The following is a 24,289-nucleotide window of genomic DNA, read 5'->3' on the forward strand; positions in this document are numbered from 1 at the left end:
TATCAGCGCAGACTCCAGAGACGGGCATGAAATACTAAAGCTGCTGCTGCCGCCACCAAAAAACCTGTGTGCCAGCATAGGTCACTACCCACACCTCCCCTCCCAGGAGACTGTGCAGCCCGCCACTGCCAGGGTCCCGTGATCCAGGGACAAATCCCCCAGGAGAACACATGGTGTGCCTCAGGCTGTTGCAACATCACACCGGCCTCTGCCTCTGCAGGCTCGCCCTGCCTTCCAATTATAACTATCATACCCCTCCCTCGCCTCAGTGAACAAGAGTACCCTAATCAGCTGTGCTTTAACCGCCTCCTGTCTGAGCAGGAACAGATGCCTGGGGGCGACCTACACGCAGAGGCGGGGCCAAAACCAAAGCTGAACCCCAGGAGCTGTGCGAACAAAGAGGAGAAAAGGGAAATCTCTCCCAGCAGCCTCAGGAGCAGCGGATTAAATCTCCACAATCAACGTGATGTACCCTGCATCTGTGGAACACCTGAAGAGACAACAAATCATCCCAAAATTGAGGAGGTGGACTTCGGGAACAACTGTAGACCTGGGGTTTGCTGCCTGTGACTGATTTGTTTCTGATTTTTATGTTTATCTTAGTTTAGTTTTTAGCACTTTTTATCATTGGTGGATTTGTTTATTGGTTTGGTTGCTCTCTTCTTTTTTATTATTATTTTTTTATTTTAATAATCCTTTTCTTTCTTCCTTTTTTTCTCCCCTTTTTTTCTGAACTGTGTGGCTAACAGGGTCTTGGCGCTTGGGCCTGGTGTCAGGCCTGAGCCTCCGAGGTGGGAGACCTGAGTTCAGGACCTTGGACCACCGGAGAACTCGCAGCCCCATGTAATATCAATTGGCGAGAGCTCTCCCAGACATCTCCGTCTCAATGCTAAGATCCAGCTCCACCCGATGGCCAACAAGCTCCAGCTAGGACACCCCATGCCAAACAACTAGCAAGAGAGGAACACACCCCACGCATTAGCAGAGACGCTGCCTAAAATCACACTGAGTTCATAGACACCACAAGATACACCACCAGATGCGGCCCTGCCCACCAGAAAGACAAGATCCAGCATCACCCACCAGAACACAAACACCAGTCCACTCCACAAGCCACTGAACCAAGCTCACCCACTGGGGCCAGATACCAAAAACAACGGGAACTAAGAACATGCAGGCTGCAAAAAGGAGACCACAAACACACTAAGTTAAGCAAAATGAGAAGACAGAGAAATATGCAGCAGATGAAGGAGCAAAGTAAAAACCCACCAAACAAATGAAGAGGAAATAGGCAGTCTACCTGAAAAAGAATTCAGAGTAATGATAGTAAAGATGATCCAAGATCTTGGAAACAGAATGGAGAAAATACAAGAAACGTTTAACAAGGACCTAGAAGAACTAAAGAGCAAACAAACAATGATGAACAACACAATAAATGAAATAAAAATTCTCCAGAAGGGATCAATAGCAGAATAACAGGCAGAAGAACGGATAAGTGACCTGGAAGATAAAATAGTGGAAATAACTACCACAGAGCAGAATAAAGAAAAAAGAATGAAAAGAATTGACGACAGTCTCAGACACATCTGGTACAACATTAAACGCACCAACATTCAAATGATAGGGGTCCCAGAAGAAGAAGAGAAAATATTTGAAGACATTATAGTTGAAAACTTCCCTAATATGGGAAGGGAAATAGTCAAGTCCAAGACATGAAGAGAGTACCATATAGGATAAATCCAAGGAGAAACATGCCAAGACAAATATTAATCAAACTATCAAAAATTAAATACAAAGAAAAAAAAATTAAAAGCAGCAAGGGAAAAACAACAAATAATATACAAGAGAATCCCCATAAGGTTAAGAGCTGATCTTTCAGCAGAAACTCTGCAAGGCAGAAGGGAGTGGCAGAACATATTTAGAGTGATCAAAGGGAAAAACCTACAAGCAAGATAACTCTACCCAACAAGGATCTCATTCAGATTCGACGGAGAGATTAAAACCTTTACACACAAGCAAAAGCTAAGAGAATTCATGACTAAAACAGTTTTACAACAAATGCTAAAGGAAATTCTCTAGGAAGGAAACACAAAAGAGAAGAAAAAGACCTACAATAACAAACCCAAAACAATTAAGAAAATGGTAATAGGATCATACATATCAGTAACTACCTTAAATGTAACTGGATTAAATGCTCCAACCAAAAGATACAGACTGGCTAAATGGATACAAAAACAAGACCCATATATAGGCTGTCTACAAGAGACCCACTTCACACCTAGGGACACATACAGACTAAAAGTAACGGGATGGAAAAAGATATTCCATTTAACTGGAAATCAAAAGAAAGCTGCAGTACCAATTCTCATATCAGACAAAATAGACTTTAAAATAAAGACTATTACAAGAGACAAAGAAGGACACTACATAATGATCAAGGGATCAAACCAAGAAGAAGATGTAGCGATTGTAAATATTTATGCACCCAATATAGGAGCACCCCAATACATAAGGCAAATGCTAACAGCCATAAAAGGGGAAATCAACAGTAACACATTCATGATAGGGGACTTTAACACCCCACTTGCACCAATAGACAGATGATCCAAAATGAAAATACATAAACACAAGCTTCAAATCATACATTAAACAAGATGGACTTAATTGATATTTATAGGACATTCCATCAAAAAACAACAGAATACACTTTCTTCTCAAGCGCTCATGGAACATTCTCCAGGATACATCATATCTTGGGTCACAAACTGAGCCTTGGTAAATTTAAGAAAATTGAAATTGTGTCAAGTATCTTTTCTGACTATAATGCTATGAGACTGCATATCAATTACAGGAAAAATATCTGTAAAAACTACAGACACATGGAGGCTAAACAATACACTACTATATAACCAAAATATCACTGAAGAAATAAAAGAGGAAATAAAAAAATACCTAGAAACAAATGACAATGAAAACACGACAACCCAAAACCTATGGGATGCAGCAAAAGCAGTTCAAAGACGTAAGTTTATAGCAATACAATCCTACCTCAAGAAACAAACATCTCAAATAAACAACATAACCTTACACCTAAAGCAATTAGAAAACAAGAAAAAAAAACCCCAAAGTTAGCAGAAAGAAAGAAATCATAAAGATCAGATCACAAATAAATGAAAAATAAATGAAGAAAACAATAGCAAAGATGAATAAAACTAAAAGCTGGTTCTTTGAGAAGATAAACAAAATTGATAAACGTTTAGCCAGACTCATCAAAGAAAAAAAAAAGGGAGAAGACTCAAATCAATAGAATTAGAAATTAAAAAGGAGAACAACTGACACTGCAGAAATACAAAGGATCATGAGAGATTACTACAAGCAGCTATATGCCAATAAAATGGACAATCTGGAAGAAATGGACAAATTCTTGGAAAAGCACAACCTTCCAAGACTGAACCAGGAAGAAATACAAAATATAAACAGACCAATCACAAGCACTGAAATTGAGACTGTGATTAAAAATCTTCCAACAAACAAAAGCCCAGGACCAGATGGCTTCACAGGTGAATTCCATCAAATATTTAGAGAAGCGCTAACACCTACCTTTCTCAAACACTTCCAAAACATAGCAAAGGGAGGAGCATTCCCAAACTCATTCTACGAGGCCACCATCACCCTGATACCAAAACCAGACAAAGATGTCACAAAGAAAGAAAACTACAGGCCAATATCACTGATGAACATAGATGCAAAAATCCTCAACAAAATACTAACAAACAGAATTCAACAGCATATTAAAAGGATCATACACCATGATCAAGTGGGGTTTATCCCAGGAATGCAAGGATTCTTCAACATATGCAAATCAATCAATGTGATACACCACATAAACAAACTGAAGGATAAAAACCATATGACAATCTCAATAGATACAGAAAAAGCTTTTGATAAAATTCAACACCCATTTATGAAAAACAACCCTCAAGAAAGTAAGCATAGAGGGAACATACCTCAACATAATGAAGGCCATATACGACAAACCCACAGCCAACATCAATCTCAATGGTGAAAAATTGAAACCATTTCCACTAAGATCAGGAACAAGACAAGGTTGACCACTCTCACCACTATTATTCAACATAGTTTTGGAAGATTTAGCCACAGCAATCAGAGAAGAAAAAGAAATAAAAGGTATCCAAATTGGAAAAGAAGAAGTAAAACTGTCACTGTTTGCAGATGATACGATACCATACATAGAGAATCCTAAAGATCCTACCAGAAAACTACTAGAGCTAATCAATGAATTTGGTAAAGCAGCAGGATACAAAATTAATGCACAGAAATCTCTTGCATTCCTATACACTAATGACAGAAAATCTGAAAGAGAAATTAAGGAAACATCTCCATTTACCACTGCAACAAGAAGAATAAAATACCTAGGAACAAACCTACCTAAGACAAAAGACCTGTATGCAGAAAACTGTTAAGACACTGATGAAAGAAATTAAAGACCATACAAACAGATGGAGAGATACACCATGTTCTTGGAATGGAAGAACCAACATTGTGAAAATGACTCTACTACCCAAAGCAAACTACAGATTCAGTTCAATCGCTATCAAACTACCAATGGCATTTTTCACAGAACTAGAACAGAAAATTTCACAATGTGTATGGAAACACAAAAGACCCCGAATAGCCAAAGCAATCTTGAGAACGAAAAACGGAGCTGGAGGAATCAGACTCCTTGACTTCAGACTATACTACAAAGCTACGGTAATCAAGACAGTATGGTACTGGCACAAAAACAGAAATAAAGATCAATGGAACAGGATAGAAAGCCCAGAGATAAACCCACACACCTTTGGTCACCTTATTCTTGATAAGGAGGCAAAAATATACAATGGAGAAAAGACAGCCTCTTCAGTAAGTGGTGCTGGGAAAACTGGACAGCTACATGTAAAAGAATGAAATTAGAACACTCCCTAACACCATACACAAAAATAAACTCAAAATGGATTAAAGACCTAAATGTAAGGCCAGACACTATAAAACTCTTAGAGGAAAACATAGGCAGAACATTCTATAAGTCACAGCAAGATCCTTTTTGACCCATCTCCTAGAAAAATGGAAATAGAAACAAAAATAAACACATGGGACCTAGTGAAACTTAAAAGATTTTGCACAGCAAAGGAAACCATAAACAAGACCAAAAGACAACCCTCAGAATGGGAGAAAATATTTGCAAAGGAAGCAACTGACAAAGGATTAATCTCCAAAATTTACAAGCAGCTCACGCAGCTCAGTATCAAAAAAACAAACAACCCAAACCAAAAATGGGCAGAATACCTAAACAGGCATTTCTCCAAAGAAGATATACAGATTGCCAACAAACACATGAAAGAATGCTCAACATCACTAATCGTTAGAGAAATGCAAATCAAAACTACAATGAGGTATCACCTCATAGCAGTCAGAATGGCCATCATCAAAAAAATCTACAAACAATAAATGCTGGAGAGGGCGTGGAGAAAAGGGAACCCTCTTGCACTGCTGGTAGGAATGTAAATTGGTACAGCCACTATGGAGAACAGTATGGAGGTTCCCCAAAAAACTATAAATAGAGCTACCATACGACCCAGCAATCCCACTACTGGGCATATACCCTGAGTAAACCGTAATTCAATAAAAGGCATGTACCACAATGTTCACTGCATCGCTATTTACAATAGCCAGGACATGGAAACAACCTAAGTGTCCATCAACAGATGAATGGATAAAGAAATGTGGCACATATATACAATGGAATATTACCCGCCATAAAAAGAAACAAAATTGAGTTATTTGTAGTGAGGTGGATGGACCTAGAGGCTGTCATACAGATTGAAGGAAGTCAGAAAGAGAAAAATAAATATCATATGCTAACACATATATATACAATTTCTTTTAAAAAATGGTTTTTATGAACCTAGGGGGCAGGTCCGGAATAAAAACGCAGACATAAAGAATGGACTTCAGGACACGGGGAGCGGGAAGGTTAAGCTGGGACGAAGTGAGAGAGTAGCACTGACATATACACACTACCAAATGCAAAATAGATAGCTAGTGGGAAGCAGCCACATAGCACAGGGAGATCAGCTCGGTGCTTTCTGACCACCTAGAGGGGTGGGATAGGGAGGCTGGGAGGGAGACCCAAGAGGGAAGGGATATGGGGATATATGTATACATATAGCTGATTCACTTTGTTATACATCAGAAACAAAGACAACATTGTAAAGCAAATATACTCCAATAAAGATGTTTAAAAAATAATATAAATAAAATAAAGGCATGTCTTAGAAACTATTAAAGGAATTCGTTCTTTCCCTCCTTCTCCCTCACCATTCTACCTCTTCATTCTCTTTTGTCTCTTTCGCTGTCTTCCTCTTTCATCCTTCCTTTCCAACATCTTTTTCCTTTCTTTCTCACTTCTGCTTTTAAAACTTGACAAGATTATTTGGTGCCTGATAAAGATCTTCTACACCAAGCTCAAGCCCTCAGAGAATATTTTCAACACAGCCCTTTCTAGGCCCTGGAAATTAGAATCTATAAAAGAAGTGCTGACAAAAGCCGTAAGTAGGGCAGCCTGCACAGCCCCAGCCTCATTTAATCAGCTTTCCAAGAGCTGGGCCCAGAAAATAGGATAAACTTCCTCACAAAGCTTTTCACTCATCTTTAACCCACCTACTTCTCATCAACCTATTCATAATGAGCAGGAAAGGAACCTGTCACAAAGCTCCAGACCTGGGGGCAGCATCTTATTTCACAAAAGAAAGAGCCTTCCGCATTAATGCCTTTTGCTTTCTGTCATAGGTTTCTTGGAAAAGGCGTTCTTCTTTCTTTGGGGAGGGAAAGAAGCCAAATGGCTTGCAAGAGCTAAGAGTCAGTGAGTCCTTACTTTGTGCAGGGCTCAGCATTTTACATGCATTATCTCATTTAATGCTCATGACAACTGTAGGGGAGCATCCGATTATGACCCTCCTTTGCATTTAAGGAACTGAATATGTAGAGGGCTACACACAGTATGTGGTGGAGTCAGGGTTGAATCCAAGCAGTTGGACTCCCAGGCTCAGTTAATCACTACTCTGAAATTGTCTTCTAAGCACAGAATTCCAAAAGAGCCTCCATTCCAAGTCCTCACCAGGCCCTACCTTGTTTATTAATTCAGTCAGACCAAATCAAGCATATTCAGACATCAGAACATAGGGAAAACTCCAGCCTGTTCCTTACACAGAGCTCATCAGCATCCTGCCCCTCACAGACCCAGGTATGTAGTTGCAAGGACAAGCTATGCTTTGTCTTATCTCCTTTTATCTCACCCAGGGCTGCAATACAACACTGATTCCTGCTTAAGAGCAGAGCTTAGTATATACATTTAGAAGTGATCAACAGAGAGATGACATTGGAAACCAAGTGAACAGAGGCAGTTGCCCAAAAGCAGAGGCAGGAAGAGGAACCTTGAGGAGATAATTTAGGAAAAAGGAATAAGATTGAGACTATGAAAAAAAAAAGACTAAGAAGTAGCAGTAGTAGAGGGGAGAAATTAAATTAGCTTTTGATGAGAGTTTTGTGGGACAGAGAATACGGGCATCAACTGTCCAGGCAGTTGGTCCCAAATAAACTGCCTTTTCATAGCCCCATGAGCATATTTATGTATGTGTATGGGTTTGTGTATCTGTGTGTGTTCAAATCCCTCACCCATCCACCTCCTATTTCTCATCTTCCTTTACACTCTTGTGATGCACCAGTTGAATATGCAGATCAAAGAAGAAAACTGGCCAAACTCTCATGTTCCTTGACACCACTTCTTTGTTTCAATTCCTTTTTTCAAGAGTCACAGCCCAGAGAATTCCAGGCATAAGATACATGACATAACAACAGCATCACACAAATGACACCTCATTACGCCCACCAATCATCCCAGCGCGTGACAACCACCTCTCCTTCCTGACTACCCCGCTCTCTAACTCCACCGGAGACACTTGTAGTTTAAAGAGTTGCGGGGCAGGGCTTGGGTTTTGTTTTTTGTTTCTTGTTTTCAGAGAAGAAGGACAAAATAAAGCTCTAGCAGAGTAGGGGGAAAAGCCCCAAAGAAGGTGATTAATATCACTGCTGCTACTTTTCCACAGGCACTTGTCGGCTCAGCAGTGAGCTGACTCAGACAGTGCCAAAAGTTATCTTGAAATTCTCCAGCATCTCACTCCAGCAATAAAACACAGATTTATGTGGTGCAGCCCATAAAAGACAATGGAATAAAATCATTCTAGATGACTAAATCGCAATGTTTCTGGTCAGGGAACTTAATAACTGAACTCTTTATCCCTCCAGGGACTGTTCAGCCATTTGTTTTCATTTCTCTGACATTTTGTCACAGTCGCATAATCAGACATGCTGCCCTCCTTCATGGTCTGGGCCTCAGAGATCAGTGTGCTTCACAATGGGGTGAGGAGGCCCTTCTCTAAGTCCTGCTCTGTCACCCCTCACTCTGAGACCTGAAGGTGCCCCACAAACCACACCATGACCATCTTGCACCCTACCTTGCGATCTCTTCCAGGCTCCCCACAGCCCACTTCCGCACTCTTCCTAATTTCTCTGCCCCATCTGGTCCCTTATCTACGTTCCTAGTCTTCCATTAGCACGTTAGGAGCCCTGCGTAAGCTACTTCTACAGGAGAACACCTCAAAAACCTAAATTAGTGAAGTAAGTCAGAAAAACAAATACTGTATGCTAACGCATATATATGGAATCTAAAAAAATAAATGGTACTGATGAACCTAGTGGCAGGGCAGGAGTAAAGACGTAGACATAGAGAATGGACTTGAGGACACGGGAGAAGCTGGGGTGAAGTGGAAGTAGCATCGACATATATACACTACCGAAAGTAAAATAGATAGCTAGTGGGAAGCAGCAACATAGCACAGGGAGACCAGCTCAGGGCTTTGTGACCACCTAGAGGGGTGAGATAGGGAGGGTGGGAGGGAGGCTCAAGAGGGAGGGGATATGGGGATGTATGTATGCATATGGCTGATTCACTTTGTTGTCGACAGAGGCTAACACAGTATTGTGAAGCAGTTATACTCCAATAAAGATATATTAAAAAAAAGAAAGCCTATGTTTCAAATAGGTTTCATCAATGATTGTGACCTGGAGTAGCTTTGGGTTTATTTGGAGGCTTTTTTGGTCCTCTGCTACAAGGTGGACTAACTTCTTTTTCTCTCCTTTTGCTCTATACTTTCATCTTTTCCTTCCCATGTCTTTCTCCTCTCCCTTCTTCCTCTCCTTTCTTGCTCCTGACAATTATCTGGACCTCTCTGACACCCTTGAACAGGCATTGCTTACTTGCCTGGTAATGCTCAAGGATAAAAAGGACACTCATCATTCTGTACACAGTGTCAGTTCGAAGCTGTGTTAAGTCACCAAGGAATAGTTGAGGAACAGTTTAAAGCAGTTTACATCTATAGCATGAGCATACATGGAAATGAAATGGCAACAAACACAGCTGCAGCCAGGGACACATTTGAGAGTGTAATATGGACATATCTGAAGGAAAATGGTGAAAAATTTTGGAAGCATTTCTCTGCATGAAGATTACCCTTCTTGTTCTCAAAGCAAAAAATAGATTGTAAAACCCCATTAAAATAACAGTGAGGGAAAAAAGCAGTTCTTCTTAAGCATCAGGCAACAGCTGAGGGCAATGAGCCTGAGTTTCAGCCCTGGCTAGGAACACAATTATAAACATGATCAGGACAAACTACACCTGAAGACTCCCAGCTGCTGAAGACACCTCCACAAAGCTTAAACATAATCGAAATACATCCGGGAAGACTGACATTTCTCCAGAGGTCCTTTATCAGTCCTGGCACCAAAATGAGACTTCCAAACTACCGTGGATCCTTGTCAGAGGTAGACTGGTATGAGATCAGGAATGACCATGAATGTACTGAGAAAGAAAATTTAGAACAAAGCAAGGAAAGAGTTATCCCCTTAGTAACACTGGTTAACCATTTCCTTGAGTGGAGAAATTTTGTGTTAAACAAAATCACAGATATTCAATGTGTGCGTGTGTACGTATATATATATATATATATATGTACACAACACACATTAAATATGTATACTATATATAGTAGCTTAGAGTATTTTTTAATGTATACATATATGAATAGGCTTACATAACTTTTCCAGGTATTGCTAAGAAGTACCTGAATTGGTTGAGCCAAACTGACACTTCCTGTCAAGATTTTGGCACACAAAGTTGGTAATACCCTCTGTAGTATAATAAAGAATATATTTGGTCTTTGTCCCTGGTAACTGGCACAGAGTTCCTAAAACCCTTGAGATTTCCTGAGTGATAAGAGTGTTTTTTGTTATTCATAAGGGGCCTCCTTGACTATACCTGAGTTTATGCTAATGAGGTGACACATGGAGGAGGGGCCTAGATAGCCTCAGGATGGCGCCTGGTCACTAGAGGAAACCACCACCTGATTACATGGTTGGAACTTGCAAACCTACTCCACCAAGGAAGTCCTCCGGAGGAGACAGGGCCTACAGATGGAGTTCAGTCATGGGGCCAATAATTTAATCAATCATACCTATTGTCTTAGCCTGTTCAGGCTGCCATAACAACATACACAGACCAGGTGGCATAAAGAACAGTAGTTTATTTCTTATAGTTCCAGAGGCTAGAAAAACCCAAGATCAAGGTGCCAGATGATTCAGTTACTGCTGAGGCCTCTCTTCCTGGCTTGCAGATGACCGCCTTCTCTCTCTGTCCTCACATGCATACACACAGAGAAAGAGAGAGAAATCTCTCTGTCCTCTTCTTATAAGGCCACTAATCCCATCATGAGGGCCCCACCCCCATGATCTAATCTAACCCTAATTATCTTCCTTCTCCAAATATCATCACATTAGGTCTTAGGGCTTCCACATCTGGATTTGGAGGGACACAAACATTCAGTCCATAACACCTACATAATGAAACTTCATATAAAAGCTCTGGAACAAGGTTCAGGAAGTTTTCAGGTTGGTGAACACAACAACGTGGCAGGAGCATGGTGCACCTAGAGAGAGTATGGAGTGCTGTGCCCTGGACTCCCTAGACCCTGCCACCCTATTTATCTCTTCACCTGGCCGTTCATTTGAATCCTCTATAATAAATAAGTATTCATATTTCTGTGCTTTCCTGAGTTCTATGAGTTATTTTAGTGAATTCTTGAACCTGAGGGGTGATCTTGGGAACCCCTAAATTTGTAGTTCTCCAGGCAGAGTGCAGGTGGACCCCTGAAGTTGCAGCTGGCATCCAAGGTGAGAGCAGTCTGGTGAGACTGAGCCCTTACCTGTGAGATCTAATGCTAACTCCAGGTAGTTAGTGTCAGAATTGAACAGTAGGACACCCAGTTGGTGTTGGAAAAAACATACCCTCCAGTAACCCCATCCCAACCCCTAACAAACAGAATAATGTTTTTGCTTTCTAATTGCCCAATGAGGTAGGCAAAATCCTAAGGTGGTCCCAAGATTCCCCCCACTCATGTGCATGCCTTGTATAATCCCCTCCCCTTAGTATGAACAGGACCTGTGAATATGACAGGACGTTTCTTCTGTGATTAGGTCATGTTATATGGCAAGAGTGAAAGGATTTTTATAAATGTAATTAAGGTCCCTCATCAGTTGACTTTGAGTTCATCAAAAAGGAGATTACCCTGGATAGGCCTGATGTATAAGATAAGCTCTTTAAAAGAGGGTCTATATATAAGTCATAGAGGAAGTCAGAGATTCTCTTGCTGGCTTGAAGCCATAAGATGCCACATTGTGAGAAGGCCTATGAGAGGACTACATGGCAAGGAACTGAGGGGCCTCTGGGAGCAGAGAGCAGACCCCAGGTGATAGTCAGCAACAGAATGGGGACTTCAGTCCTACAACCACTAGGAACTGAACTTTGTCAACAACGTGAGGGAGCTTGAAAGAGGGCTCTGAGCTCTAGAAAGCAACACAACTCAACTAATACTTTGACTTCAGCCTTGCCAGATCCTAAGCAGAGGACCCAGTTAAGATTTGCCCAAACTCCTGGCTCACGGAAACTGTTGAGACAATATGTTATTTTAACCTGCTAAATTTGTGATAATTTGTTATGCAGTAATAGAAAATAACAACAATCACATATCATACACACTGATCAACACTCTCCTACTTCATGTTTATGATGCTGCCCAGGTCTTTTTATGGTGGCCTCTTCAAGAGGGAGCATAACCAAAGTTTTTGACAGGAGCTCAGTAAAATGATTTGCACATAATATATGACTGATAACTTTGTTGCTGAATTGATATTACACTGTCATGCTTTACAGGAAGGTATTAGCAAAATACTACATGGTTTACCTCAGGCCTGCAACACATTCTACTTTTAAAATAAGCATTCTTTGTTATATGATGACTTACTATAAACCATTCCATTGAAATAACATTTCCAAAGCAGGAAATAAATTCCAAATATGTATACCCTCTGAAGACCCATGGTTTGGAATTTTCTAATTTTCTGAGTTCTTTGGACTCTACCACTAGGTAACAAAATAGGAACTATGACTCAGCTAAAAATGTTCACCCAAATGCAATTCTAACTCTCTGTTCAAGAGTAAAATCAACCACTTTTGCATAGAGTTCTGATTTAATAGGTATTTCAAAACTTGTGGTTACCAGTGGGAAGAGGGAAGTGGGGGGGGCAAGGTAGGTGTAGGGAATTAAGAGGTACAAACTACTATGTATAAAATAATCTACAAAGGTATATTGTACAAGACAGGGAGTATAGCCAATATAAATGGAGTACAATTTTTTTAAATTGTGCATCACTATGTTATACACCTGAAACTTGTATAATATTGTAAATCAACTATACCTCAATAAATTAAAAAAAAAAGTCAACAGACCCAAGCACAAATGGGGAGATCAGAACTATACCAGAAGACTGAGTTCAATTATGGATTATTTTGCCCATTACTATCTCTGAGTTCTCTTCCAAGCACTCCCTCCTCCACTAACTGGCCTGAGATCAGAGCATGGAGAACAATGTGTTCTGGTTATTTCTGTGTCCCTCTTCTCTCATGTACTTTCTGCACAACCTTACTGTGTTTCCATCATTTTCTTCAGGTAAAACATTTACATAATGGAGAAGGTTCACACCTCTCACAAGTCTGCTAAAGTCAATTGAGGTGATGAACACGAAATCATTTTCAAATGAGAAAAGACTTCCATGAATTCAACAAATGCTTATTTCTTAGAGAACAATCATTTTATAGAATAGAAGCTCAGCATTAAAGAAGTCTGATAGAATTCTGAAAGATACCCACTTGGATATTTGAATTTCTTTTCTGATACCCTACATTTAGTCATTCATCGAAAATGTGTAAAACACCAACTACAATCTATGCACTAAGGAAGGTCCTTTCAAGTGGTCTGTAGTTGATATCCTCCAGTGACAAGGAATTCACTATGTCCTAGGGGACCACATTCCATTTGGTGCAGCTCTAATTGTTGGAAACATCTCTCTTGTAGTAAGACCCAAGTATCCTTATCAGAAGCTAGGTTTGGGGGTGAAAAGTAAAGTGTCAACTGGTGCTTACCACGAGCTGGGAGATACAATTTACACATCTGAAGCAACAGTGAACAATGCAGGGCAGTGTGTCCATGGTGTGCGGACCGACTAAATGCACTCAGAAAGGCTGAAAGAAACAATGAAGTCTTCTCAGGAGAGGCAGAACTTAAAAGAAGCCTAGATGTCAGCCAGAACCTGAGGAGTGGAAGGTAATTTTAGATGAGATGAAAAAAATCAATAAAGGCATGGAATGCACTCATGGGAAAAGACTATGTGTTTGACAATAGTGGAGGGTCCCCAAGCTTGACAAAGGAGTTTGAAATTGATATGGTGGGAACCAGGAAGCCTCGGAAGGTCACTGAAACATTATTAGTTTCATTCTCACAAGAGCACATTTTATCTGAACAGAAAATGGGTGTTCTTCGTCCAAAAGAGGACAATAGAGACCCAGAATAGTGTAGGTCCAAAGAGGACTTTAGGCAAAAGGCCAGTTCCAGAGAAGAAAGAATTGAAACAAGACCAAAGCCTGTGGTTGTTGAGTCAACTGTTACTTGTTTTACAAATTTGTCTGAGGAAACTGCCAGAAGCAAGTGGCCTTCTGCTCATCTCCTCCTCTGTGCAATGTGGCTTTCTGAGATTTGTGTACAATTATTTGTTCCCTGCATTTTGCCAAGGAGAGTGGAGTATTTTTATCAGTCCTATAATTCAGGAAGCAGAATTCCTCTGGTACAGACACCACAAATAAATGAAATCTCTGAATTAATATTTAGAGTTTTTCTATACTTTACTTTCTGAATATGTCTTATAGTGAAGTTTCTTTGAGTAGGATCTGGGGCCATTCTCATGCTCCACCAATACCCACTCAGATGGGTCCCTGTAAGTTATATCTGGGTGAAATCACTGAGGCTAGTTCTCTTGCACCCCACAATACTGGATGAACAACATTCCAGAGAATACTATGGTGGCCAGTCTTAAAGGCTGCTAAACCAGCAAAGCCGCCCCAGTCTGGGCCAGCACTTGATCAGATTTATTTCATCTTAGTGATATGGGTGTTATGACAAGAGACTGATCACTATTCTTTTATTCCCTAGGGTATACAGGGCCAGACCACATGACAGTCCCTGCTTGGCTCTGTCCTCTGCCTGAAGTTTGTGCTCTTCCTTTAGCCACATGGGCCTGGACTCTAGACTGTGAGCAGCTCCTCTGACGTTGGGCATAGCTGAAAGGATGGAGGCACCCAGCACCTGCAGCAAAGCCTCCTCCAGCACTGCAGAGGAAGGCGTGTGTCCCCCCTCTGACTGTCTCCTCAGAGCAAAGATTGAGGGCCAGTAGGTCACCTCATCCTAAATTCTTCCCTGCATAAGTCAGGTTTAAGGGTGATGTCCTATCACAATTTAATTTTAGCTCATTTGAGGCATAAAGGAGTTTGTTCTTAAGAGAAGCAGAAAAGCAAGCAGGCAAGCAGAATTTTGGAACAGCAAATGATGTTTAACAAAGATTTTTTAGACATTACACATTCTCTTTCTTTTGAAAAAATGCATGGTTTTCTTTCTGGGAGGGAATCCTTGCTGGATGTTGCTTTAGAGCAGCAGTCAGTAGATAAATCTGACAATGCTGTAGGTTTCCATGAGAAACAAAAGACATTATGGTGGTGATGCATAGAATCTCAGCATGTTTCCAAAGGTATCCCTTAAACTTGTTACAATTGCCGAATCTGTATTTCCTAGATAAGTCACTTTCTCCCTTTTTCACAATTTAAATAATGATTTTGTGCGTGTTTTCTATGACGGAGAACACTGTGCGTGAAACAAAGAAATTGAACATGCAATCCCCATCCTCAAACGCTCAAGGGGCATATACATAGGTGTGAAGATTAAGGCAGGTATAAATGAGTAGATGGTGGGAAAGATGAATTAGGAAGGCTGGTGCCTACACCTCCTTCCCAAAGAGTCTGTGATTCTCGGCAAGAGAAGAGGGTAGCTCTGGGGGAGAGCAATGGAGCTGGAGGAACAGCAGAAAGTACAGAATAATACTCATAACTTGCTTTGACCCAGCCACTGTCAACAGGTGATCTCATAACCACCCAATGCAGCAGCAACTCTTCCTCTGTCCATTTCACATACCAGGACACTGAGGCTTGGAGAGGAATAGAACTTGTCCAGTACCATGCATGTATGAAGTGGAAAACTAAAATTCAAACCAAGGAATCCAACCCTGGATCTCACCCCACAGATCTCAAGATACCACAAATTAGGCATGTCACAAGTATTTCCTAGTGCAGCACTGCCCAAAAGAAATACAATGTGAGCCACATAGTAATTTTAAGTGCTCTAATGGCCATATTTAAAAGTTTTTTAAAGGACAGATGAAATTAATATGTTTTATCTAACCCAGTATATCCAAAATACTTTCATTTCTACATGTAATCAACATTTTAAAAACACTATTGATGGGCTTCCCTGGTGGCGCAGTGGTTGAGAGTCCACCTGCCGATGCAGGGGACGCAGGTACATGCCCCGGTCCGGGAAGATCCCACATGCCGTGGAGCAGCTGGGCCCGTGGGCCATGGCCACTGAGCCTGCGCGTCCGGAGCCTGTGCTCCGCAACGGGAGAGGCCACAGCAGTGAGAGGCCTGCGTACCGCAAAAACACAAAAAAACAAAACAAAACAAACAAAAAACAACCCCACTATTGATAAGATATTTTATATTCTATACTTAGTTTTCCCAATCTAACGTTTATTTAATACTCGCATCTCAGTTTGGACTAGCCACATGCCAAGTGCTCAGCAGCCACACATGGCCAGTGAACAGTGCAACCGTGCTGTGTATCATGAGAGAAGTTAGCATGGAAACTGACTTGTGAGAGAGATAATACACAGATTGGATCCAACGAGAATGGGAAATACCACATAGATTTAGAGTATATTTTTTCATACTTGTTTTCATCCTTGTAGCAATAAATGACATTCTACCTACAGAGCATAACTATAGACAATACACAGACACCAAGTACTGTGAAGAATCAGAGCCTTCAGGGTTCTAGTTACTCCTTTTAACATGATGTCCCTTGGCAACATCCGGCCACCTTGGGATGAGGGAAATGCCTAAGACAACAGTTAATTAGCAGATCATCTAAGTGCTTCCTGCCCTTCTTTGCAATTTGCCAGATTAAAAATGTCAATTAAATTAAATGTCTCCCTTTCCACTCAGACTCGTTCAACTTCCATGCCCAGGCTGAAAGCTTCCTTTCTTGTCAACAATTGTCTCCAACCCTTGGCTAAGATTTTGAACTACTTAAAGATGAGAAAGAATGAAAGACTTTCTGATTAATTTCCATTTTTGTGTCATTATAACTAGCTTTATCCTTTAAAGCAAGAAATAAATCGCACAGCCTATGACCTGGCAAGTTCAGTCACAAACACCCAGGAAACTTGGAACTTAGAACTACACTTAAACATCATCTATCTCAGCCTGGGTGATGCTTTTAAGAGAGTTTAATCTTCACTTAAGTCATTCTATTTAAATACTGCTGTCAAGGAAACACAATCTTAAACCAGAAAAGGGATGGATTGGGGTTTTCTATTCTCTGTTCTCACCCAGAATATAGCTATTCTGCATCCCATCAAACTCACCCCCAGATCCTTTACTCACACTAAAATGTAAATAATTATACCTCAGTGGTCTGTTTTCAGATTTGATCAAGTAGCAGAGCCCCTGAAAATCATGTTCTTCTTGGAATATCATTTAAAAATTAACATATAAAAACTAAAATTTTAAAAGTGTACAATTCTATATTAAATCAGATACCATCTTAGATTCTAGTATATACAACACATAGAATATGCCAAGAGCATGAAAAGAGCTGAATGGAGAAAATTTTACAACTGATAATACGCCATCCTTGGATTGAACATTGCTAGAGTCACTGAAAATGACTATATCCAAAGCAGCAAGAACCCTCTGAGAATGAGTTTTTTCTTGGAACTTTAACTTGAAACCTAATAGGTTACAGAGTCAGCCACTTTTCACGGGCTTTACGTTTTAACAGGATCCAAGACTTTGTGTTTGAGAATCACCGACATAGAGAACAAACAGACTCAGAGACATAGAGAAAAGACTGTGGTTGCCAAGGGGGGAGGGGGCTGGGGGAAGGATAGAGTGAGAGCTTGGGGTCAGCAGATGTAAGCTTTTATATGTAGAATGGATAAACAACAAGGTCCTACTGCATAGCACAGAAAACTATATTCAATATCCTATGATAAACCATAATGGAAAAGAATATTTTAAAGATGTATATATGTATATAACTGAATCACTTTGCTGTACAGCAGAAATTAACACAACACTGTAAATCCACTATACTTCAATTAAAAAAATTTTAAACTAAAAAAAAAAAAAGACATTATGTTTGGCACTAGAGAAGTGACGTCAAGTCTTAGCCACTAGTAGAAGAGGACAGTTTTTTGACTTGTGGTCCGTGGTTAACTCCCAGAATCAAAGCACAAGCAATGAGAAGCATACTAATTAAGAGCCAGTGTCACAGTTCCTTAGAACAAATCCTCTACAGTTTACATGCAGTTTGTTCCACTGAATCCTGTCACCAGTCCAGAATATGGTGGGAATGAGAGCAGAAGCAGAGAACAAGAAAAGTAAGATCAATACACCAGTGTGGCTGAAACCTGAAAAACAGTCTGACATATTTAAAGAGGCCCTGGGATGCAGTCCTTACTCACAAGGCAGCCTCTACAATGCCATTGCTTGTCTTTGCCAGAAGCCTTTTCATCATGTTCCCTGCCTACAGCCAAAGTAGCAGAAGGCAGAATTGCAAAGATTCAAAAGTGGTTGACCAATTTCATTCTTTTACATGTAGCTGCCCAGTTTTCCCAGCACCCCCTAACACCATACACAAAAATAAACTCAAAACGGATTAAAGACCTAAATATAAGGCCAGACACTATCAAACTCTTAGAGGAAAACACAGGCAGAACACTCTATGACATCAATCACAGCAAGATCCTTTTTGACCCACCTCCTAAAGAAATTGGAAATAAACACAAACAAATGGGACCTCATGAAACTTAAAAGCTTTTGCATAGCAAAGGAAACCACAAACAAGACCAAAATACAACCCTGAGAATGGGAGAAAATATTTGCAAATGAAGTAACTGACAAAGGATTAATCTTCAAAATTTACAAGCAGCTCATGCAGCTCAGTATCAAAAAAAACAAACAATCCAATCCAAAAATGGGCAGAAGACCTAAATAGACATTTCTCCAAAGAAGATATACAGATTGCCAACAAACACATGAAACAATGCTCAACATCATTAATCATTAGAGAAATGCAAATCAAAACTACAATGAGATATCAACACCGGTCAGAATGGCCACCATCAAAAAATCTACAAACAATAAATGTTGGAGAGGGTGTGAAGAAAAGGGAACCCTCTTGCACTGATGGTGGGAATGTACATTGATACAGCCACTATGGAGAACAGTATGGAGGTTCCTTAAAAAGCTAAAAACAGAACTACCATACGACCCAGCAATCCCACTACTGCGCATATACCCTGAGAAAACCATAATTCAAAAAGAGGCATGTACCACAGTGTTCATTGCAGCTGTATTTACAATAGCCAGGACATGGAAACAACCTTAGTGTCCATCGACAGACGAATGGATAAAGAAGATGTGGCACATATATACAATGGAATATTACTCAGCCATAAAAAAAAATGAAATTGTGTTATTTGTAGTGAGGTGGATGGACCTAGAGTCTGTCATTCAGAGTGAAGTAAGTCAGAAAGAGAAAAACAAATACCGTATGCTAACACATATATATGGAATCTAAAAAACAAAAAAAAAAAAATGGTCATGAAGAACCTAAGGGCAAGATGGGAATAAAGACACAGACCTACTAGAGAATGGACTTGAGGATACAGGGAGGGGGAAGGGTAAGATGGGACAAAGTGAGAGAGTGGCATGGACATATATACACCGCCAAATGTAAAACAGATAGCTAATGGGAAGCAGCCACATACCACGGGGAGATCAGCTCTGTGCTTTGTGACCACCTAGAGGGGTGGGAGGGAGGGAGACGCAAGAGGGAAGAGATTATGGGGATATATGTATAACTGATTCACTTTGTTATAAAGTAGAAACTAACACACCATTGTAAAGCAGAATAAAGATGTTAAAAAAAAAAATGGTTGACCATAGCTGATTCTTTTCAACATTTTACCACAGAAAAGGTCAAACGTATGCCCAATAGAATACTAGAATGAGCATGTACTCATCACCCAACCTCAGCAATTATCAATATATGGCCAAGCTTCTCAATCTATACCCTCACTCACTTCCCCCATGCACACACAGTATTATTTTGAAACAAATCCCACATATTATTTCAAATGTGAATATTTCATTATGTAGCTATTTAAAAACAGGGCTTTTAAAAATATAACTATAATGCCATTATCACATTTTAAAAAGTTAAAAATACCTTCATATCAAACATTCAGTTAGTGTTCTCCTATTGTCTCATATATTTTTTTTAGTAGGCGGGTTGTTTAAATCAGAATCTAAAAAAGTTCATATACTATATTCTGTTCTTATGTCCCAATATTTCCTGTAAACCAGAAGGCTTGATTATATTTCGATTCAATTTTTTTGGCAAGAAGACTTCATAGGTGGCGCTGTGTACTTCCTATTGCATCACATCAGAAGGTACATAAGCCTGATGTTAACATTGATCAAGGAGTTCAGGTGTTGCCAGCCTCATTCATCCATTACAAAGTTCCCTATCAGCTTTTCAACTAATGGTCTTAGCAGGCATTGATGTTAATTGCTTAGATCAATTATCTCATTAAGGACTGGACTACTAATATTTGAAATCTATCATTCTCCATTCATTAACTGGAATTTTTCTAAAAAGAAAAACTTTCATCAAATAGTTGGTTGCTCTGAGGTATAGGTTATGCAGGAAAACCAAGTTAAAGTGCCCTTATTTACCTATTTTCAGAATAATGGACTGGTTCCCTAGCTTTCCTCAAAGGTGACTGATTATTTTTGTTTATTATAAATTATACATAATATATCTTATGTATTTCAATCCATTCACGATTATATTCTTTTTGATTCTCAAAGTGTTCCATCTTTGGCCAGTAGAAGTCCTTCAAAGACTTTGGGGATTGTGTTAAAAAGATTCAGGAGCCAATCTGTTGGTTTCCTTATTTTCTGATATAAAATGTTCCAGGCTCACCTTATACATTTATTATCCCAAACATGGATTTCTCCACACATCCTGAGGGGTTTTGTTGTGATTGCTGTTGTTTTCTTCTAGAAAAGGCTATGTTTTACCTCTCCCTACCTCCCATTTCTCCTTATTCCACCAGGGTACCCTGGCTAAGGAACAAAGAAGTTCTACAAAGAAGACATCAAGTACCAATCAGCAGCCCTTTGGTGAAGACAGGTGAGTAGGCCTGGCACTAAAGTTTATGTCCAGCAGAACTCAATTCCATAAGAATCCAAGCTCTAAGCCTGGGAGGCAGCTTTTGCAGCTATCTTGCTACCACCCTAGGGATGATCCCAACCCAGAAGATAGCAAAGGAGAACTAAAGGCATTTACATCCTTAATGATACAGTTGAACTAATGAATCAACCAACCGGAAGTCACCCTATCTCTGTACCACCTAATGTGGGAGATAATAAACTTCCTTGTTTAGTTCCATTTGAGACAATGTTTTCAGTTAATTAAGACCAAGTCCGGAAAGTATATACATCCTTTAGCTAGCGTGGGGGTCTCTTCCATCAGTTTCCAAGTGAGTCTAACTTCTGTTTGTGTCTCTGCTGCCACCTAACTCAGACTCACCCCCAGCTCTGGCCCAAGTGTCTAAATCTTTTCACTTCTGGTCAATGCCTAGAAAGCCTGGTCCATGTCCTCTCTCTTTACTCCTCCAAAGCAGTATGCTGAGTGAGTAGCAAACTTATGTTGCAGGTTTGAGTTCAAGAGAGAACAGTTATAACATGTGCAGAAACAACTCCAGCTATCCTGGTTCCAAGAAATTTGTTGGCCGTTCCCTCCAAGGGGAATTTGTCAATGACTGCTTTCCTTCAAGTAACCTAACCTCCCACCATATTACTGAGCTCCTCTCTCTCTTCCATTCCTACCTTCTTCTCTTCCAGGTCCTTCTACCACCTCAAGGTGTCAAAGGATAACTCCAAACTTCCTATTACTTTACTCTGCAGAGCAGTTTCCTCATCTATGTTCTAACTTCAATTCCAGGCATGCCCAGAGACCTTGCTTCCAACAACAAAACTTAGGCTCCTTAAGGCATTTTCCTAAACAAAAAGAATAATTGTCTCTGAAAGAGGAACAAATTCTACCTTCCTGTTGGGTCAATCTGCTCAAATTCAGTGAGCTTTTCAAATATCATTGATTTTCTTATTATTAACATTTAAAATAGGAATAATGTTAGCATTGCTAGAAAGCTTTATCAGTGGGTGAGGTTAGTAAAGTTATTTAACCTCTCTGCCTCATTTTTCTCATGTGTGAAATGAAGATAAATAATGACACCTTCCTCACAGCTCATACGGTTGTTGTGGCAATTAAATGAATTAAAATATGCAAAGGGCTTTGAACAGTGTCTGGTGCAAAGTACTCAATCACTGGTAGCACCTGACACTGCTGCTTCTGTTGTTAATTTATCAGACATCTTTGATCTAAACAGGGTGTTGGGACATGGTGCCACGGGAAAGATAAGAGCCCTACAATACAGGGTTATCATGAGAATGGAATGATCTGCCGAACCTAAAACAGCACCTGGGATATAGTGACTGGTAAAGGCAGCCTCTCAATGCCGAGAAGACCGGTACTAGTGTATGTGAAGTACCCACACATGGTAGATCAATAATGTGAGCGCCTAGCATTTCACGCCTCAGGAAGGTTATGAATGACATTAAGATGGAGGGTTGGGAGAGCTGGTGTTTTAAAAAATCCTGGCAAGGGCTTCCCTGGTGGCACAGTGGTTGAGCGTCCGCCTGTCGATGCAGGGGACACGGGCTCGTGCCCCAGTCCGGGAGGATCCCACATGCCGCGGAGCGGCTGGGCCCGTGAGCCATGGCCGCTGAGCCTGTGCGTCCAGAGGCTGTGCTCCGCAACGGGAGAGGCCACAACAGTGAGAGGCCCACGCACCGCAAAAAAAAAAAAAAATCCTGGCAAGAGGCCCCATTTTGATTACCATGGAAGATATGATTTGTTCCTGTTGTAACCCTTATTATTAGTATTGCTAGTAGAAGGTAGCAATGGGGAATTCCCTGGCGGTCCAGTGGTTATGACTGGGCACTTTCACTGCTGAGGGAAAGCGTTCAATCCCTGGTGGGGGGAAATAAGATCCCACAAGCCCCAAGGCGCAGCCAAAACAAAAAACAAAAAAAGGTAGCAGTAACCCGGAGTGATGGCTGAGCAGTTGCTTATTCCAAGTCCTGTGCTCCTCTTCTGCGGGGAAGGAGAGGTGGACACAACTCAGCCTCTGCCCACAGACAAGCAGGGAGGAAAAGCTCTGGGTCTCACTGCCCACTCCCAACCCCCATGTCCTCCACTTCGCTTGCCAGTGGGGCTCAGGCCAGCCTCTGGGAGCGTGTGCTGGGGATCAGCTTTCATTCCATGACTGCCAGGCCACCACGGTGAGAGGGTCAGCAGCGAGTTTACAGCACCAGGGCCCTGGGACTGGACCACTTTCCACTGCTACAGGGGTGACGAGAAAACAGACAACCAGCCTCTCCCTCAGCTCTTTCCCTGTTTTGCTTAGACCCGAATGAGCCAGCAAGCCCCAGAAGCAACCGCAGGAGTTTAGAATCCACATGGAAGAAGACCAGAAAACATAACTGAGCCCTAGAGCCCAGACACCAAACATTACCGAAGATGTGGGTCCAGGTGACCGAAGGTGTTAGAATCCCTCAGAAGCAGGGACTGGGCCGCAGGGGTGCGGAATCAGAGAAAGACATTCCAGGCCCTTCCCAAGGACGCGCTGAAACTGTATGGCAACTCCTTGGAGACTGGCCAATTCTAGCCTGCTAAGAGCAAGCACGTAGCAGCATCACGCGCGCACTGGCGTGGGCCCTGAGCAGCAATTGGGATCAGCTGGGGGCTAATCACAGGCCACCCGTCTCACCGGGTGAGGCAGAGCGCAGCCAGGCCTGCGGTGCATGTGGCGGGCTATCTGAGGAGCAGCTGGGCGATGCGATCCTACCTCTACATAGCAGAAACTAAAACATCGGGAACTTGGGGCAACTAAAACACTGAGAATTGGAGAAAACCTCTGGAGCTGCCTGCTCAGAAACCCAGAGGCCCATTTCTTAGAAACAGAAACCCTATGGAGTTAGTTTGCTTCAGGAATTTCTCAGTCATTTTGCTAAAAATAGACCCAGGCAGGAGAGAGGAAAGCCTGATGCAAGGATCTCTGGCTACTCAAAGGACTGACGGTCAGGTGATAATAGAAGCCTCTTAAGGAAGAAGCTAATTAAATGCGCCTGCACTAAAATGATTACATGGCTATCATCTGCCCACTCGGGGAAAGTGAGAACCACAAAGTTGGGAACATGGCAAGCAGCAGGCTTCATTGTCTTCTGTAAGAAATGGCTTTTGTTTGGCTCAGTGCTCCATCA

This window comes from Monodon monoceros, unplaced genomic scaffold, assembly GCF_005190385.1.
Source record: "Monodon monoceros isolate NGI ecotype Baffin Bay Population unplaced genomic scaffold, NGI_Narwhal_1 Super_Scaffold_5, whole genome shotgun sequence".
Classification (NCBI taxonomy): Eukaryota; Metazoa; Chordata; class Mammalia; order Artiodactyla; family Monodontidae; genus Monodon; species Monodon monoceros.